Raw genomic sequence first — 20948 nt, 5'->3', positions numbered from 1 at the left:
ACTTATGGTTACCAGAGGGGGAAGGAGGTAGGAAGGGATAAATTGGGAGTTCAAGATTTATAGACACTAACTACTATATATAAAATAAATAATATAGTAGTATAACAAGTTACTGTATAGCACAGGGAACTATATTCAATATCTAGTAGTAGCCTATAATGAAAAAGAATATGAAAAGGGATACATGTATGTATATGGATGACTGAAACATTATGCTGTACACCAGAAATTGACACAACATTGTAAACTGTAAAAAAAAATTTTAAACAATATAGCCAAGAATTTTTAAAAGGAGTATATTACATTATAATATATACATAAACTTAATAAATATAATACAATTATGTGTGTGTGTATACACACACACACACACACACACATGCACACACGCATGCATTCAGGTTAGCCTTTGGAGATAAATCCTACTGGATCAGCTACATTCCTTTAAAAATTCCCTGACATGTCTTTTTCTGCACGCCAGGGCCACAGAGAGGACAGTAGAGCAGCATTTCACCGTGAGCACATTCCACTGCTCTGACACTTGGGAGCAGGGCCGCTTCAAGAGTCAAGTTCACAGTGGCACACACCTTCCTCCCAGGAGCAACTCCATTTCTGGGGAGGTAGTTTTCAAACTGCTTTACAGAGAAAGGGCAGTGGGCAAACACAAAAGGGCAAAAGCAGCCGCACCTGGGCACCAGGGGGAGAGCAGCCATGATGATGGCAGGAATGATATGAGAGGGAGCTTGCTCGCCTGGATCATGCATCGTGGTAAGGTCTTCACTTGGTCCTCTTGACAGCACATTTTATTCCCTGTGATTACCCACGTTTCACAGATGAGGAAATAAACCAGAGAGAGGTTAGGCTACTGAATTGGGATTGCACAGCCAGCATGTGGTCGGGTCAGGATGTGAACCAAGATGCCAAATTCCAGGGCAACTGCTCTCAACTGTCAGGTGCTACTTCCCTAGCTTCAAGAAGGCATCAAGTATCCATGTTAGGCCAATTATGGGCCAAGGTGCATGGTATTCTCTCAGAATAAATGCATTTGACTTAAATTTGCTCTCCATACAGTCTGTGGAACAAGGCCCTACATTATACTGGTCACCACTGCCAGGGGTTCTCTGTAAAGCATCCTGCAGAACACAGGAGTGTCCTGGGTACTTTACAGCCTGGCACAGGGCAGGGATTCAGTAGACAAAACCATATGTGCATCACGTTCCATGTTTATCAGTGAAACCAAAAGCACAAACTCAGATCTTTGCACTGATCTTTCCACGTGTGTTTGTGGGTATGCGTGTGTGTTAAACTCTTGTTTGTTTTAATCTTATTGCCTCAGCTGTCAAAATACAGTGGCTAGGAAACATGGAAACAGTATACAGTAATAGAGCTTTCAAACCAAGCATTTATTTCCCAGAGTAGCTAATTCTCAGAAATGTTACCTTATTTATACTACAGGCATTTGGGGTTTACTACTTACACATTTAATGAAAGCCAAAGGTTTACACTGAGGGTACAGGACTCCCCATCTCCTAAATCATGATGCCTTTCAACATCATGGAGATCATGGAGAAATTCAAGGATTATTACTTACACTAAAAAATTATAAGGAAGTTTTAAATATACATTCAGCTTTAATGAACTTGATTAAGGCAGTGATTGGGGAGCTTTACTCTTGTTTAAGACTCTCAATACCTTCTTCTCTTTTCCCTAAAGAAGTGATGTGCTCTACTTAGCTGAACTGGGAGTCTAAAGAAAGTCCTGCTAATAGTTTGCCAGGTTTTCGAAAAGGTTTCCATTTCCACCTGCCAGATGTGAGGCCCCACCTTGCAATGGTGCTGGTAGCAGGGGTAGGAACAGGGACTCTTTCTCGGGCATCAGGTCCCTAAGTCTGTAGTTTTGGGGCAGGTCAGAATGGATTAGCTGCCTCCTCCTGTAAGTGCACACATTTCATCACATGACCGATTTCTATTTGCTGACAACAGTCAACACCATTCAAAATCATCTTGCTCACAATTTACTGGCGTACAGTTTGCCTCCAGTCACCCCCATTCCATGGGAGTTCCAAGAGGGCAAGGGCCTCTTCCACGTCCACCGCTTTATCCGCAAGCCTGCAGCAGTCCCTGGTCATGGCAGCACTCACAGGTATTTGTGGAATGAATGAATGAGTTGAAGGGGAGATGTTTAGCCAAAAATGTAAAAATAGGATCTAAAGATTGTTTTCAACAAGCGTCCCAATCACCAAAAAGTACTTTATAAACTCGCTGGTTAGGAAAAAGAACAGGCCAGAAATCTTCGTTCTTCCCCACTCTGGAGCGGAAGACAAAAGCATTTTTTTTTTTTAAACTTATGCTATCTTTCAAGTTCAGAAAACAACTTTTCCAAAAAGCACGTTTTCAACTTTCTGTTTGGGGGAGATGGGCGGCAAAGGCAACAATCACAGAGTAATTACAGGCTTTACACCTAACAGGATCATAAATCAACTGAAAAGCTTTGTAGTTCCCCAACTCACCTCTCCTTTGACTGTCAGCTAGAATCTGTTAGGGAGGCAACATGATATCTGCTCAGTGGATGGAGACACATGTTTCAAGTCAGCCATAAAATTGTCTAATTGTCTTTGAAAATTAAACTTTTAGAGCAGAGCCACATGTGGCTGCATGATTAATACTGTAGCATAGTATAGAGAAAAAAAAAAACCTGCCCTATCCTATAGGGAATTAATTCTTCTAGGGCATCAGTTTGTAATTTAACACACTAAAACAGATATTTAGCTAACAATACTCCTATATTCTGGGAGTGCAAGTGTATTTTCAAGTCATCTTAAGAAGACATACAGCCTGAAAACATACATGTATATACTGGATTTCAGAAAACCAAACCTAATTATTTATTGGCATTTATCTGACACACCCGGACCTACCCTCCCCAGGTCACTCAGAGAATCTGGCTTACCCCAGAGCCCTTAATAGGTCGATCTAAGTGGAAGACAGGGAGACGGGGCTGCTTTGGGGAGAGTACAGTGATCATGAAGAGATGCATTTCTCCATCCACGCTCATTCATGGTGGCTGCAGACGAGGGGCTCTTGTACAGACCAGAGGTACATTCCAGAAGGGGAGAGTAGAGGGGGAGGGTATACTCAAGTGGTAGAGCCTATGCTTAGCATGCACTAGGTCCTGGGTTCAATTCCCAACACCTCCATTTAAAAAAAAACCCTAATAATAAATAAATAAATAGACCTAATGATCCCCCCTCCAAAAAATAAATAAAATAAAAACACTGAAAAAAAAAAAGAAGGGGAGAACAGCCTTCTGTTCCTCAACTGGACATCTGCTTGGTCAGCAGACTTGCTAACTTGCCCCTATTTACTGGGGCAGAGGAAAAGAGTTGAAGATGGTCCAGAGAAGACCACAGGGTGAAAAGGGGACCAGTCTCCCCTGGAATTCCAGATTCAGGGTTCGGAGCCATATGGAGGCAGATCCTGCGGAGTGAATACCAGGAGGAGGGGACACTGCAGGGCAGTTAAGAGCTGTCTGTCTCATCAGGTTTCTGTAAGCTGTCAAGTGCACAGAACAGTCCCTGACCCTCAAGTGCTGTAAGTACTAGTGGTTACATTTATTATTATTTTATTTGAAGCCCAGATTCTATATGACTAGTGACATGACTTTGGGCAAGTCCCTACACTCTGTTGGCCTGTAAAAGTGAAGATAATACTGTTCACTTCACAGGATTGCATCTATGTATGTTAAGAGCCTCATACCTTGTAAACTTTGAATATAGTGTAAACTTTCAATACATTCATTCATTCGTTCGTTGGATGACCTCTGAACAGCTAGTAAATGCCAGGCAAGACAGATATGCTTCCTGGCTTTCTGCATTCATGGAGCTTAAAGTCTAGTGGGGAAGGCTGGCACCGAACAAGTAACTGTACGTGTGACATTGAAGGGAAGTTTAGGGTGCTTTGGCGATATACAGCTGAGGGTATGCACCTATGAGGGAATGAATGAGGGAGATCTGGGGAAGCTCCCTTTAAGGAAGAGGAATTTCAGCTGACACGTGATGGTGAGTAAGAATGGGCCAGATGCAAAAGCACTCCAGGTGGAATAAGCAGCCTGAGCAAAGACCCAGAGTTCAGAATGATTAGCTCATTAGAAAAGCTGGGAGAAGTCCAGTGTGGACAGATGACAAAAAACAAAAAGGGGTGTTAGTTGATTTTATGTGTCAACTTGGCTGGGCCATGGGGTACACAAATATTTAGTCAAACTTATTCTGGATGTTTCAGTAAGGTTGTCTTGAGATAAGATTAACATTTTTTTAAAGTTTCTTTTTTGGAGGGGAGGTAATTAAGATTGTTTATTTGTTTATTTATTTATTTATTTTATTACAGAGGTATTAGGGATTGAACCCAGGACCTTGTGCATGCTAACCACTGAGCTATACCCTCCCCCACAGATTAACATTTTAATTGGTGGACTTTGAGTAGAGTAAATTGTTCTCCAGAAAGCAGGTGGGCCTCATCTAATTAGTTGAAGTCCTGAATAGAACAAAAATAGCTTCCTCCAAGTAAGAAAGAATTCTCTAGCAGATTGCCTTTGGACTTCATCCACAACACCAGCTCTTTCTGGTTCTCCAGCAGACTGCTTTCAGACTGAAACTGAAACATCGGCTTCTCCTGGGTCTCCAGCCTGCTGGCCCACCCTGTAGATTTTGGACTTGCCAGCCATCATAATCACAAGAGCCAAATTCTCATAATAAATCTCTTTGTTTACACACACACATCCCATTGGTCTCTCTCTCTGGAGAACCCTAATACAGGGAGTGAGGAGAGACAAGGTGGTGGTGTGGATGGAGGCCACTCAAAGATCCAGTGATCCCAGTGGGTAAGTAAGGGGGTGAGAGGGCAAGGAAGGTGTACGGGGCGATGGTGAACCCTGGGAGGGCATTTTGGAGGAAGTCCCATGACCAGATCTGTGATTGGTAAATGGCCTGCCGTGGTGCAGTGTGAACAGTGGGGGGAGGGGACAGGGGTTATCACTGGGGCTGTTGCTGCTGCAGCGTGAGCACGTGTCAGAGGCTTGGACTGCGGCAAGGATGGGAGAAGCTGAAACAGAAGGACCTGTGAAATAGCGAGATGTTTTGATCCACATGGTTGGATGGCAATGTCTTTTCTCTTAGAAAAAGGAGAGAAAGCATTCTGTGATGTTCCTTCAAGGAAAGTACTTACTAGTACGATAGATTCATCGGTTCTTCCAATTGGAACAGATTTATTTGCCCATATCTTCCATTCTATTGATTCCTCTATCTCCTTTCCTCAGCCTAACAGTGACATAAACTGAAAACAGGAGCCAAGAGGAAGAACAGATCGGAACGTTGGCTGAATTCCCAGACAGGAGCACCCCTTCCACTGGGGAGGTGGCTGCGTGGTCACAGGCACACAAAGCCGCCCCTTACTTCCGCAGACACAGCTCTCCGGGGCGCACAGCAACAGTGATCAGGCCTCGTCCACCTTCATCCCCTAAAGCACACTGACGATAATCAAGCCTCCCGTGAATTCCTACGATTGCATTTTGTAGATCTGTGTGGTGCAGACAACCTCAGCCACCTATTTAACCCCAACAATCAAGGTAGAAGTTGAATAAACAGATCTGCTCCTCAAAGCACCCTGTGATTTGTAAATGGTCTGCCACCATGCAGCACAGCACGAAGATGGGACAAGGGTGGAGCCAGGGGAGCTCAACACAGGCTGTTGCTGGAATCTCTCCATCCCCCACAAGGTTAGACTTTCAGAATCAGGTCATACATTTATCTTGGGAAAATTTTCTTTTTTTGTTGTTTGTTTTATAAGGCGAAGGTAATTGGGTTTATTTATTTATTTTTATATTTGGAGGAGGTACTGGGGATTGAACCCAGGACCTCATGCATGCTAAGCATGTACTCTCCCATTTGAGCTATACTCTCCCCCCTATCTTGAGAACATTTTCAAAGCAAGTTTTACTGGCATTCGAGTGTCCCACATTCCTTTTTTTTTTTAATTGAATTATATTCAGTTTACAGTGTTGTGTCAATTTCTGGTGTACAGCACAATGTTTTAGTCATACATATATTCCTTTCCATATTCTCTTTCACTATAGGTTACTATAAGATATTGATACCGTTTCCTGTGCTATACAGAAGAAACTTGTTTATCTATTTTATATATAGTAGCATCTGCAAATCCTAAACTCCCAGTTGATCCCTTCCCACCCCTTCTGCATTCTTTATTTATTCCTCCAACCTGGGCCCTTCCTGCGGGGCTGGACTGGCAGCCAGTTGGAGCACTATGAGTGGCCGGCCTGATGCTGTCTGGGCACTGCAAAAAGTGCAGAGCACTGACGCTCTGTCTCTCTGAAAGGAAACCAGGCTACCTAAGTCCCTGCTGCCATGGATAGGGTGTTACTACTCACATAAGGTCACTGCAGAATCAGGCCACACAAAAAGGGATTCCACACAACCTTGAGTTTCCCTTCCCCTATAATATTAAGATAGTTCAGGAAGCCTCACTCCACACCCAATTCAGGAAATGGTAAACAGGCCATACATTTCTCAGCAGAAACTGAACCGCTGAGAACCCCACCAGGCCCTCTCTCTAGCTGAGGCCACACTTCAGAGCCTGCACACAGGACTCCTGGGGTCACAGCTGCCCTCACGCTCTTCCTGCAGGCTTCCTAGGTGCAAGGGTGTTGGGGCAACGCTGAGTGGAGGGGATGGGAGGTACAGAACTCCCTACTTCTTTGGTTCATGGATGTTTTACTGTCTGGGCCCTCCAGATGTCAGCACCAGGGCATCTGGGAAAGAGAGGATGGAGCAGACCACTCAAAGACCACTCAGAACCTAAGGTAACCTGCATGCACACACACACAAACACAAACACAAACACAAACACACACACAATTAGTACCTCAGAAGCAAACTAGCAGCTCATGGCAGTAAGAGGTTGCTGCAGGGAATATTAAAAGTACACAAAAAACAACAGGCTAGAGATCGTCATTCTATGGGAAGGAAGCCAGAAAGAGAAAGAAAAATACCATATGATATCACTCATATGTGGAATCTGAAGAAGAAGGAGAAGGAGGAGGAGGAGGGGGGGGGAGGAGGAGGAGGGGGGGGAGAAGAAGAAGAAAGAAGGAGAAGAAGGAGAAGAAGGAGAAGAAGGAGAAGAAGGAGAAGGAGAAGAAGGAGAAGAAGGAGAAGAAGGAGAAGAAGGAGAAGAAGGAGAAGAAGGAGAAGAAGGAGAAGAAGGAGAAGAAGGAGAAGAAGGAGAAGAAGGAGAAGAAGGAGAAGAAGGAGAAGAAGAAGAAGAAGAAGAAGAAGAAGAAGAAGAAGAAGAAGAAGAAGAAGAAGAAGAAGAAGAAGAAGAAGAGGACACTATGAGCTCATCTACAAAACAGAAACAGACTCGCCAGACATAGTAAACAATCTTATGGTTACCGGGGAAAGGGGGTAGGAGGGATAAATTTGGGAGTTTGACATTTACAAATGTTAGTCACTATATATAAAAACAGATTTTAAAAAAGCACAGGGAATGATGTTTAATATCTTGTAAGAACCTTTAATGAAAAAGAACACAAAAACAAATATATGTATGTATATGTATGACTGGGACACTGTGCTGTACGCCAGAAATCGACACATTGTAACTGACTGTATTTCAATAAAAAATTAATTAATTAAAAAAAAAAAACAGGATGGAAATACTGGCTTCCCAGTCACAGACCAGACAGGAGGAAGTACAACCTGCCACCAGCTAAGAGCCCTCAAGGCTGGGGACGGGAGTGTCTAGGAATAGACCCCTGGGCACAGGAACTCACTGTTAATTTCCTTGAGACAGAACAGAAAGAGCTCCTGCAGGTGCAGAAGCTGAGCTGAGTGCATGTTCCTTTCCTGCTGAAGGTTGTCTAAGTCTACTCCTGCTACTCGAGCGTGAAAAGCATATGAACTGACGTTACTCACTTTTACCCAACTGCAGATGAGTTCATTTCATTGTAGAAACATGTTCTTTTGCCAAATGGACTGCACCATTATTAGACACCAGAGGAAAGAGCATGTAGCATTAGGATTAGTCCCTGATACCAGAGCTTCGACCCAGCCCAAGAGATGTATTCATGCAGTAAACTCTTCAAGGGGAGTGACTTAACGTATTTATTGCAACATGCTCAGCATCTAACAGTGTTGTCCTGCGGGGCAGCTGAATGAAAACATGAAACTACATCCTCCAGTTGTTGAGGAAACTGAGCAGAGAAAGTTGGGCCTCGGCAAATCTTTCACAGCATCACTTATGGTAAAAAAAACGGAGAACTCGAGACCCAGAAGGGACAGGAAGCTCTTCTCTGGGCTGAATGAGTTACCAAGATGACAAATATAAAAATAATTCTCCTCTTGTGGCCACAGAGCAGTATTTCTAAGCTCTTCTTATGGAAAGTTCAGTGCTTGGATTTGTTACTCTCTGTGACATGCCTAAGTACACAGACCTCCCCTGCCCTGCAAAGACCCTGAAGTCCTCCAAGCATAAGCTGGTCCAGTAACAGATAGTCGTTTTATTGGGGTGGGGGGAGTGGCAGGTAATTAGCTTGCTTGCTTGCTTTCTTCCTTCACTTCTTTATTTATTTCTGGAGGAGGTACTGGGGATTGAACCCAGGACCTTCTGCATGCTAAGCATGTGCTCTACCACTTGAGCTATACCTCCCCCCTATGACAGTCTTTGAAGGCAAATTCCCTCTTCATATTTACCGAGAGTCAGCCCTCCCCAGCCTCTCCCATGAAGAAAGCTGCTCAGGATGCAAAGAAGCAAATGGCCTCTCAGAGGGAAAAAGGAAGATGCAAATCTTGTCCAATGCAAAACTGGCTGCCTGATGTGCCACAGCTCCTCAGACATCACCCTCTTCCAAGGCCCACCCTCCAGCCCTTTGGCACACATTTACACAGTTGATGAAGCGAGACCAGAACAACAGGCTGAAGGGGCTGCTCCAACTCTCAACGGGAGACCTGCCGTCTCCATCTGACCGAGGCGGACTCAGGGCACAAAGGGTCATCCCTGCTTCACTGCCCAGGAGTGCCTGTGACCGGGGAGTAATCCCGACTCCCTGCACCTCTGACGCCGTGACGTGCCCGCCAAGGGCTGAATCTCAGGAGGGTTGGGGCTGGGCTTCAGGCGACTAGAATTGACTCCTTCCTCCTTAGTGGTGCTGGGGCCAGGTAACGAAGCTCAGGAAGGGTGCAAACTCAAGACCGTAAGACTCTCTCCTAATCTCCTCTGGAAGAAAAGGGGGAAAATTCTACAAGAAATGTCTCTAGAATCAAGAGATGTTATTCCCTAAATCTTCTGGGGCTGCCCTAAAAAAAAATCTTCCCAGGCCACCGGTGTGTACCGCTAACCCAGGAAGCTAGAATCCTTTCTACAGACTTTGCAAAGCACAAGTAAGCCCTGTTAAAGTGAGAGCGACAAACCAAACAGGGCTGGCAAATAATCCCAGTCTAGGGTATCGGTTGGTGTTCTCAACTATCAGGAAGGGTCGTCACATGCACTGTTTCAAGATGACACCCCCCAAATTATTCCATTTCTTTTTTAATAGAGATCAATTTGACATATAACGTCATGTTATTTTCAGTATTTCATTTCTTAATTTCCCCTTCAGCAGGTCTCGGGTGAGCTTGTCCGCTTCACCTCACTCTGCAGGAAGCTATTCGACAGCTCATCCTCATTCTGTGATGCCCTTTCCCTTTGACCAGTCAGAGATGCAGCTGAGCTCTGTCGGCACCTCACTGGCCCAAGCAACAGCCTCGAGACACCCCGAATGGTGGTTGCCTGCCCTGTAGCAGAGCTCTGGGTCCTGCGGCTTCTACAGAGCATCTCCCAGGGACCCTTCTCCCATGGCGAGAGGCCCACGCCATGTGTACACGTTCTTTCAGGCCAGGAGTTAACAGGATTCAAGGCCGTGAATGGCAGGCTCTAAAAATAGGCCCTGAGTTTATCTATATACCCTGATTGGGGATTCTTTCTGGGGAAATGCACAAATTGATACCAAGGCATTTCAACTGCCAACACAGGCCCAAGAATTCACATGGGAGGTAAGAAAGGATATTATTTAAAGAATAGATTATAAAACAATATCTACATAATATATAAACTTTGCTTTTAAAATTAACATGTATCATAAATACATAAAAGAGAAGCAGGAAGGATTTATACTAAAGAAACAATGCTGCTCCTTGGGAGATCGGATTGGATGACTTTCTTTCTTGTGCTTATACATTTTTCTCAAGATTGTCTATAAGAAAAATATTTAAGTAATGAGGAAAAAACAAGTATTTTTACAAAGGGAAATAGATGCAATCTATCCAATTCTCCCCAGCCCCACTTTAACCACTCTAGCCCAGGCCCCCAACATCTCTGCCCTGAACTAAATGGAACTCCATCTCCTGCCGCTCACCTGGGTTGGTACCACAGCCTGCCAACCGGGCTTATTTCACCTTCTCTGGTTTCTTCTCACTGAGGCCAGAGTGCTCTTTTAAAAACATAAATCTGATTGGGTCACTTCTATTCTTAAAACCTTTCACAGCATAACTTTTAGGATAAAATTTCACAGGCCACCAGCCCCTTCACTCCAGCCTCACCTCTCAGGCTGACCCCACTCTTGATTCCTGGCTTGGTGACATGCTGCTTTCTTCATCTGGAACTCTCTCTCCTTATCTTGGTTTAATTCTCACTCACCTGTGAAGCCCCTGAGTCTCGATGTCACTTCCCCAGAGAGACACTCCCTGACCCCTAGTCCAGGTAAATCTGCTCCGCAGGCACCTGGGGGGTTTCTCTTCATGATTCTGATTAGACTTGTCATTGTTTGTTTAACGTCTGTCTCCTGGGATGTACTGAGAGCTCCACAATGGCAAGGGCCACCAGAGCTCCAGCCAGGCACACAGCAGGTGCTCAAAAAATACTGAATTTGAATATCTCTTCTGAATGAAGTTCTGAAAACCAGGGCAACAGTCAATAAAATCTCTGTATTTCTCGGCACATTATGTCCTGTTTTATTTCAAGAATCACATTTCAAAGAAGAGAATGGGGGAGGACATTGTGCCAGTCGTTCCTTGTGTCTATCTGCCTACTGTTCTCCTCTAAGATAAAACAAACAGCAACTGCTATCACAATCAAAGCTAATCTAATTGGCTGCCTTTTAAAAACATGCACCATTCATGTTCTCGTGAAGCAAGAAAAGCTGGGTTTGTGCACGCCTTCCACTCTGCAGCCTAGAAGTCTAAGTCCAAGGGAATACTTCCTAGCTCATCTGGTCATCTGGTTGCCAAGTCCCGCCTGGCTCAGCAAAAGCCCTTAATAATCCAGAAAATAGTGATGCAAACTGTTGACAGTAGACCATTTTGATATGACCTTGGGTCCCTATCTTTATCATCCCTTGTGGTTTAGCTGTGGTAATTGCTAAGATAGCTTTTGCATCTTTGCCCTCTGTTGGGACAATGACAGATTTTCAGCCAAGCATATGCAGCACGCTCCTGTCGGGGCATCTGTGCAGGTGATGGCCTGATGGCTCTGTGACTTATGCAACAGATTCGACAGCTGTAAGCTATGGGACTTTCAAGGAAATGAGAAGAGGTCCCAAATTTTCTCTGACTCTCAGTGCTTGAGTTCATTTTCCAATCTCTTTCCAAACTTGTTACTAAGAAAGTCAACTACCCACACGCAAAAGATCACATGATCCAAAGAACCAGTTCTGTTTGGTGGGACATGCCTCTACTATTTTCTTCCTCAATAGATAAACTTTCAAAGGAGATGATTATATACTATCCTTAAGCCCTGTTCCAGTTCATAGTAATAAGACAGTTTAGACCACAATTTATTTATTTTTTATTCAAAATATTTATCAAGAATCTAAAATATACCAGCCAGTGCACTAAGAACTATTATCATCTGTAAGCCCAGGATTCTATTCCCAAGTCTCTCCTCCAAACTCCTGACCCAAATAGCCAACTGCCTACTCATTATTTCCACACAGGCGTTTCAGAAGTGCCTCAACTCTACAAATCTAAGACCAAACTTACCTTTCTCCAACCCAATCTCCAGTGTTCCTACTGCAATTCTACAAGTCTAAAAATTTGGAGTCAATCTTGAAATCTCTGTTTTCCCATTCCCTCTGTTGAATGCTTCAATCCATCATCACTGCATCCTGTTGATTTTGCTTCCAAAATCTCTCTCACAACCGTCTCTCTGATGAAAAATTTATTTTCTCACAGTTCTGGAGTCTAGAAGTCCAAGATCAAGGTTCTGGCCAATTTGCTTCTGGCGAGAGCACACTTCCTGGCTTGCAGATAGCTGCCTCCTTGCTACTCTGCCACAGGCCTTTCCTTGGTGTGGGCAGCTGGGGTAGAGTTTGGGGTGGGAAGTGAGCTCGCTGATGTCTCTTCTTATAAGGACACTAATCCTATCAGACCAGGGGCCCCACCCTCATAACCTCATTTAACCTTAATAACTTCCTTACTCCAAATATAGCCACACTAGAGGTTAGGGCTTCAACATGTGAATTTTGGGGGGACACTTACATTCAGTCCACACATCACGTAAGAAAAGACATTGAGGATGCATGCACAGAGAGAAAAGGCCATGTAAGACACAGAGAGAAGGCAGCTGTCTGCAAGCCAGGGAAGAAGGCTTGTAACCCAGCCTTGATCTTGGTCTTCCAGCTTCCAAACCTGAGAAAATAAATGCTTGTTGTTTAAGCCACCCAGTCTGTGGCATTTTGCTATGGAAGCCCAAGGAAACTAATACCAACTTCCATTGCTTTTCAGATACAGATCTATGTCCCTGACTTGATTTCAAAGGTTCTGCATGAAACCACCCTCCTAGTGTCATCTCTCTCAACACAACTCTTAACTTCCAGAGATTGGGTCCCACTGGGCCTTCCTTCAGCTCTGCCTTGGTGAGATGCTGTCTTGCATCATATGACTGTGTGAGCCAATGTGTCTGCCTGAAATGTTCAACAGATTACCAGCTCATCATCAGCCTTTCCTGATCCCCCCAGCTTAGAACAAGCTCTGTTCTCCCATGTTCTCATAGACTCCTGCTCCTTTCTTTCAGATCATTTATCTCAGTTTATATAACACTCATTTTAATGATTTATTTTTGCTCATCTGTCTCCCATTAGACTATAAACACTATGAAAGCAGGAACCATGTCAGTTTTTGTTCCTCAAAGCATCTTCAGTACCCAGCACAGCACTTGGTACAAGGTAGGAGGGTAGTAACAATCTACTGAATGAATCAGTGAAGGTATGGAGACACTGGCTTTGCTCTCAAGGGCTTGCAGATAGGTGGGTACCAAAAAACAACAACAAAAAATCAAGCAATTGGCCAGTAAGACCCCAGAATCCAAGACGGTGTTACCGTTGTTTACCCACACCCCACTCCAGAGCCCAACAACCTTAAGAAACAAACAGCGGGGCTTCTGGATTTCTATTCTACTTAACAATCTTTAACTATCAAAAGAACAAGATCATTTCTCTTGTTAAAAGTATTGCCACTGAATGTTTAGAAGTTGTCAGAATAAACGTTAAGCATCAGTTTTTCCTTGAAGCAGCTTGTAAGGATGATTATGTTGATTAAACATAATTAGCTAAACCTAATTAAACTACCTAGACTATAAATCCAAATTTCTTCATCTATAATGGTTTCACTTTAAGTTGATTTTTTTCCACTTAATCAGCTTCTCAACAAAATCTTTAATACAACACTAAAGAAAACTAATAATGGGCGTTAGACTTTCAGCCTATCCGAATTTCATCCAATTTGTTGCTTAATTTCTATTAATACAATGAAAGAAACCAGCTCCATAGTAACAATGTAATTTCATTGTGCTTCTTTTCACAATGTATTAAAAATTACACACCTGTCATCACTACAATCAAAGAAAGAACTGCATTCCACTAGGTTAATCTGAAATAGCAGTTAAAATCTAGAAGCTGACAGGAACAAAGTTATTAAACTACGACTCATTCAAAGAAGTTATGGGCCAACTAACTTAACATCAGACCAACTGATTGTTTCCTGTGGCTGCTGTAGTACATTACGTCTTAGGGGCTACCAGGTAGGGCCCACCCAGATAATCCAGGATAAGCTCCTCCTCTCAAGATCTTTAACTTAATCACATGGCAGGGGGTGGGGGGAGCACATCAGGTAGTATTCACGCTTTTATCATATAAGGTAATATGCACAGGTTTCTGGGCTTAGGAAGTGAACATATCCTTAGAGGGCCATTCTGTCCGCCAACCACACCAACCCTACCACCAATAAACACTAGAAAAGCCCCATAAAACATTTTAAAAAATCTATTTGAAAACATCAGAGAGCTTACAAGGCAGAAGGGAGCTAAGTAGCCGAGATCATGAAGAAAAGGCTAGTAAAGAGTGAGCCAAACATGTGATGTCACGTTTCCTTTGTGGCATTTTCACTGATTTGCAAGCAGCTACCAAGAGAGTTCAGGGAACAGTGAGTTGGAAGGGCCTGAGTAAATACTCTACACTTCAGTCGGGGTACTTGGAAAAGGGCCAATCACCCTCGGAATAAGGATAAAGTGGAAAGAAACCAGCCCTCACAGAGACTGAACCCCAGCTTGGAATCCATCCCAGTGAAATCAGTGAGAGAAGAAATTTACAGCTCATATATCCAGTTAAGGTCTTACGCACAGAATACATAAAGAATGCCTCCAAAACCCATAAGAAAAAGACAGACAATCCAGCAAGAGAATGGGCCAGACTCTTGAACAGGTAACATCACAAAAGGGGCCATCTGGATAGCAAACAAACAGAAAGAAAGGTGCTCCACTTCAATAGTTATCAAGGAAAAAGAAAATAAAACCACTCCACCTGGACAAGAAAGGCTAAGATTTTAAAAGACTGACAATACCAAGTGTTGACACAGATCTAGAGCAATGGGAAGTCCCCCATCACCCTGGTTGGGGGTGTACGTTGGTATAACCACTTTTGAAAATGGTCTGGTAGTGCCAAGCATCGTATCGTACGTCCGAACTTTTCCAGCTCTAGGTATATAATCCACAGAAACGGAAACACCTGCACCCCAAAGGTTCTACTGGGAATGTTCATTGCAGCATCACTCACAACAGTTAAAAACAAAAAACAAAAACAAAACAACCCTGTAAAATAAGTTATTAGTAATCAATATGAGCATAGGGATAAAGTGAATTGTCTCTGTCTTCAGAAAATATGACAGGCTACTGAGGATGCCTTATGAGCACCATAATGACATTTATGATTTCACTACTTAAGTAACAGAAATGTAACAGAATCTGGTCATTCTTGTTGTCACAAATTGGAATGTTAAATTCTCTCACCATGTTGTAATTTTTACAATTTATCTCTAGAAATAACAAATTCATCCTGAATCCCGTTACCATGCCATAAGTAGGGAGACATTTAATTCCTTTCTAATAAAGTATAAACTTCTCTGTCTCTTCGTGAAGCTCAGCGCCACCTAAGACCAACATCAATCAATGCCTTTCTATTTCAGAATAAAATTAGCCACAATATATGTGCTGTGTTCTGAAGGAGTGGAGTTATTGTTCAGTAATTGTTTAGTGCTTTAGCAGCACACAAAGTTGAAAATAAAGTTTGAAATACAGAGCATTTAAAAAAAAATCCATAAAGAGACAAAAATGTCCATCAAAAGTAGAAGAGATTGAACTGTGATCTATTCAGACTATTCAGATCTATTCATAACAATAAACATCAATGAGAGATTATTATCCATAATCGCATGGATGAATCTCACAACACAGAAAGGACACGCTGTATGAATCTCCTGATGTAAAATTCAGGAACAGGCAAAACAAATCTATCATGTTAGAAGTCACAACAGGAGAGCGATTTGGGGAGGAAGGCAGGTAGTGATTGGCAGGATTTGGGGCCTCTGGCAGCATTCACTTTCCTGATCTGGGTGGTAGTTACGTTTGCTTTGTGAAAATTCATCCATCCGTATGTTCACATTTCAGTTGGTACATTTTATTTTAATAAAGAAAAAACTGTTTAAAGCTCCAAACCTCTGGATCTGGACTTTTCTAAGGGGGAACCATTCACTCTTCTAAGAAAAGAAAGACAGCAAGGATGGTTCCTCCTTCCAGATGAGCTGAGAAATCTCCCCCAATCAGGATCTTTGATTAAAATAGATATTTATGTGCAAAGCGCTGAAGCAGCCATTTCCTAAGTTTAGGGGCATTTCTGACACTGCCAAGAAATTAGCTCACTAACCCCACAAAAAGCACTGAAAATACCTCCTTCTGGTTGAAATCCAAGTGCACACCAACAGAGAAACACATGCTGCTCCCAGCACAGCCCTGGCCTGCAGTCCAGCACTCTGGACCCCACAATGGCTCCAGAGGACGCCCGGGAATTCTGCAAACCCAGAACTGCACCCCTGCCCCAAAATGTAGGCAGAGACTTGCACTGGTTTTTAGAAAACTAAACCAACAGGTGGCTCAGATTTGCATCATGGTCATTCTAAATTGAACAGTGCTCCTTTGCTTTCTTGATTCTGAGATCTGACCTGTCTCCTGGCTGTGCTTAGAGTTTAGCAAATATAAAATTTACCATTAAAAAAATATATATTGTTTCAAGTTTATGTTGGGGGAACAATTATCATCAAACCCTGTAACACCTGTGTGTTGAGGTTCTAATGCCTCACGCAGGCGGACAACATGGCCCTGAACTTGCTTTCAACTTGACTTTCTCAGGACTCACAGAACAGTCAGGGTAACCCTCCAACAAGAACCATCCTGAAAACCCAACTGTGAGGCACTGGCCGCTGTGGCCATCCAGCTCCTCTCTCTCCGTTTTCCCTCACTTCCCTTTCAGGAGATAACAAACATGGGAATTCAGTGATTTGCCACAAAAATCATCAAGCAGATCTTAGGGCAATTTAGGAAAAAAAAAACTAATTTAAATTTAGTTCTTTTCTTCTCTATAGATTAGCAACTTCAACACTACCATGACAACTTCAACACTATCACGAACAAAAACAGCAGCAAAAATTTTACTGGACCAGGCACTGCACTCAAAACTGTACATGCGTTACACTATACAACCCTGACAAGTCTTCATATTATTATACAATTCTTACCCCCATTTTACAGATAGGATATAAAGGCTCAAGAAGGTTAAGTAACTTACCCACTGCCTCACAGTTAATGAATGCCAGATCTGGCCCTCAAACCAATACTTTTCATCACTGCACTACTCTGTCTCCTTGAATGTGTCTTAAATAATGTGAACCGAGTACTTAGAGGAAGGCAGACAGACTGCCCAGGCTTGGGCCTGCAGGTGGGAGTAGGAATTCCACAGGCCAGAAGCCAGCAGTGCCTAGAGCACTACTCAGAGCAGCAGGAGCCTCCCACGGCCTCAGGGTGTGCCTCTGAGAAATGGGTGCCATCCATGGCTTCAGGTCTCATCTCTGAGGGCCAGGTATCCAGGGAAGGGAAGCCAGGGACAGTATGTTTCCCTGGAAGGGTGGGAATCCAGTGAGGTCCAGAGAAAAGTGCATTTGGGAAGAGTCTATGGAGGAAGAGAAATCTAGGGTATGTGGCCCTGCACCCACACCTCCATGACCTCAGTCCTGAAAGGGGTGTTTCATTTAGGACCCACTCTGCATCAAGGGCGTGGCTTTTACAAGGCCTATCTCTCAAACTTCACAATAAGCCCCTGAGATAGAAGTTTCTGGATGAATAGGAAACTGAGATTGCCACCAGGTTATTCAGTTGCCCCTACATTCTCCATCCAGGGCAATGCTGAGCCAAATCCAGCTATCACCACCCTGCTCCTCAGCCCCTGCCTTTGGCAGCCATCCACTCATCCAGCAATAGATATGCAGCACCTACTATGTGCCAGACACTGTTCAGGTGCTAGAGTCACAGTATAGAGCAAAGCAAAGATCCCTGTCCTTGTGGACTTAACACAAATTCTGTATGATTCCATTTATATGAAATGTCCAGAAAAGGCAAACCTACAGAGACAGAAAATAGATTCACAGTTGCCTAGGGCTTGGGGAAGGGGCTGGAGGGACCTAGGACTGGCTGCTAAGGGATGTCCTTTTGGAGTGATAAAAATGTGCTTAAATTGATTATGGTGATAGTTGCACAACTCTGTGACTATATTAAAAAGCCACCCAACTGTACACTTTAAATAGGTGAACTATATGGTATGTGAATTATATCTCAATAAAACTGTTGTATTAAAAAAATAATAAGGATCCAAACCCAGAATTTTCAACCTCAAGCTACATGCTGTTTCCACAGTACCAGGCTGCCTTCTATACATAAGGAAGATGAATGCTATCCAACGAGGCACTGGAAAGATAAATAAAAATTTGGATGAACAAATAATAACTTGGATAAATAATTCGATAAATTGGAAAGACCTTTAAGTGTCCAGCTTAATACTAATGTACTCCTTGAAATATTAGGCAAATGAGAGATTATATCAGTCAGAATGAGCTTGGTAACGAACAAACCCCAAATCTCAGCAGCTAAACAGGAATTTATTTCACACTCCAGCTCTATCCACCTTGGGTTGGCTGGGGTTCTGCTTCCTCTCTCACTTGCCCAGGCTGCCAGAGAAACCACTGGTCTCCTCGGCACAGGGAAAGACAGATCTGGTGGGTCACACACTAGTGATCACATGATTTAGCCCAGAAGTGACACAACACACCTTTCACAACTTGTTGGCCAGTAATAGTCACATGGTGCCACAAACACAGGGAGGCCTGGAAGCACAAGACCATCACATGCCTAGAAAACACAAAGCTTGAAAGAGTCAGTCAATAGCACCGATGTTTGCACGGGGCATTAGAGCAGAGTGCGCTTAAAGGCGTGGGCGGTGCAGCCAGCGTGCTTGACGTCGAAGCAATGTAGTCACTCACTGGCTAGACATCACGTCTCCTTGGAGAATTTCACTTGATCTCTTCATGCTTTAGTTTCCTCATCCAGAAAATGGGGATAATAATAGTATTTACCTCCTAGGTTTGTTAGAAAAGTAAATGAGTATTTCTATCTGTAAGGAATCTAGAACAGTCCCTGGCAAGTGTTAATACCATAAATACTAAATATTATTTTGGGGGAAAAATTTAAAGGCAATCTTTTTTATTTTTGTAATATAAGTAATGGGTGGGCACTGTGTGAAGCATCAACACAGAAGCCACACATACAAAGTAGGCACAAAACAAACGGCAGCCTTTATTAACAGAGAACTGGGAGGCCCAGGCCCTCCTTGGCCAGGCTTCCAACCAACTGCCAAGTCCCTTGGCTTCCAGTTTCTTTCTTATCTTTAAAAGAGGGGCTGTACAAGGTGATTTCCAAGGTTCTCCAGCACTCAAAGCTTGGAATTCTTTGATTCATGAGTCACGTCATGACTTGGCCTAATCAGGTATTTTTCATTGTTTACTCTTTATTCTTTGACCATCAAGGATGAGCCTCCCCCTCAGATCAAGAGGGTCTAATATGTTCCCAACCTAGTTCAGAAGGCGAACCTCCCCTGGATTCTGTTCCCCTCCCTGGGCGGGCCTATCACTGCTGACCTGGGAGAGCACCCACCTCTGCTCACCAACCACCAAGAGGCTGCCAGGAGAGAGGCAGGTCCTGGGTGCACTTCCAAGTAAGAGCCTCAGCTCTCAGGGAGAGAGGGGAGACGGGTCAACAGTCACCCAGAGGGCAGCCGGCCTCCCCCAGAGTGAGGTGAGCTTGCCTCCTCCCACCGCTAGGCAAGGATCTCAAAACCCTCAACAAACCACCTGCCATACCACTCAGAAGCCCCCGCCCTGCCTTGGCCGCCCCCTGATGTCCTGGGTGGGGGCTGCACCTGTGTGAGAGGGGCACTAGCTGTCACCTTCCTGGTTTAAGGGGAGCCAAACATTCCCAGAGACCTTTCTGTTGTCCAGTCTGGCCCTCTTCTGGGTTCAGGAACAGGAATACAAATTTAAAAAAAATCAGGAAGATGTACTGTGAGGAAAATCAAAAAGCTCTTAGCCTCCGATGAACACACTGATTGTGTGACTAAAAATGAGTGTGCACCTAGGAAAATAAATCTCTGGGTGCCGCTGTTTTTCAAATGTTAATGAACACATCTAATGATTTCAGCCTCAGGAGCCGAGGCCTCTCCTCGAGGATCCATTAAAGCCACCTTCCCCAATGTAATCTACCACCTTAAACCCTTTCTGCCCACAGTATGTGTCTCTGAGCATGCTCTCATTGTGTTTTCCATTCCATATGAGCTTCTCTCTCTACTCTTGTGTTACATCTATGCTGGCTGGAATGCCGTGCCCATGGGTACAGGATCCAGGCAAGTCCCACCTTCAGGGAAAAGCCTTCCCTGAATTCTCCGGGCACCCCCTCCAACCTCATCATTTCTGGGTTACGTATTGTCAACAGCACCCATTTGAAACTGCCTTGTGCCATCTTTTAAGGTTCAAGCCCTCAGCCATGTGGATGAGCCCCCTTGGAAGTGGACTGTCTAACCCCAGTCAAGATGCAGATGATTGTAACCCCTGGCCAATGTCTGGACTGCAGCCTCACAAGGGGCCCGAGCCAGAACCACTCAGAGAAGCCACTCCCAAATTCCTGACTCCCAGTAACTGTATAAGAAAATAAAGGCTTATTGTTTTGAATAAGCCCCTAAGTTTAAGGTAATTTGTTGTGCAGCAATCACTAACTGACTATAGATGATAAAGCACCTATAACTCTCGGTAATAAAGCAACTTTCATAGAAAATATGGACAGTGGAATTTAGGTGATGGGTATACAGGTGTTCACAGCAAAATTCTTTCAACTTTGCTGCAGGCAGAAAAATTTTCATAATCAAATGTTGGGGGTAAAATGCAGGTTGCACAACGTCAAACTGGCAGCTGGATCAGTCCA

At 43.7% G+C, this 20948-nt stretch overlaps 1 protein-coding gene across 2 annotated transcripts in view; it reads right to left on the bottom strand.

Annotated features, from left to right (window-relative positions):
* The window catches only part of ANKRD6 (ankyrin repeat domain 6), a 198199-nt gene that overhangs the window by 107307 nt on the left and 69944 nt on the right, over positions 1–20948 (bottom strand). The gene's annotated exons all lie outside the window — the stretch shown is intronic.

This window comes from Camelus ferus, chromosome 8 (genome assembly GCF_009834535.1).
Source record: "Camelus ferus isolate YT-003-E chromosome 8, BCGSAC_Cfer_1.0, whole genome shotgun sequence".
Lineage (NCBI taxonomy): Eukaryota > Metazoa > Chordata > Mammalia > Artiodactyla > Camelidae > Camelus > Camelus ferus.
The sequence above is the reverse complement of the archived record's forward strand: the minus strand, read 5'-3'. Positions and strand labels throughout refer to the sequence as shown.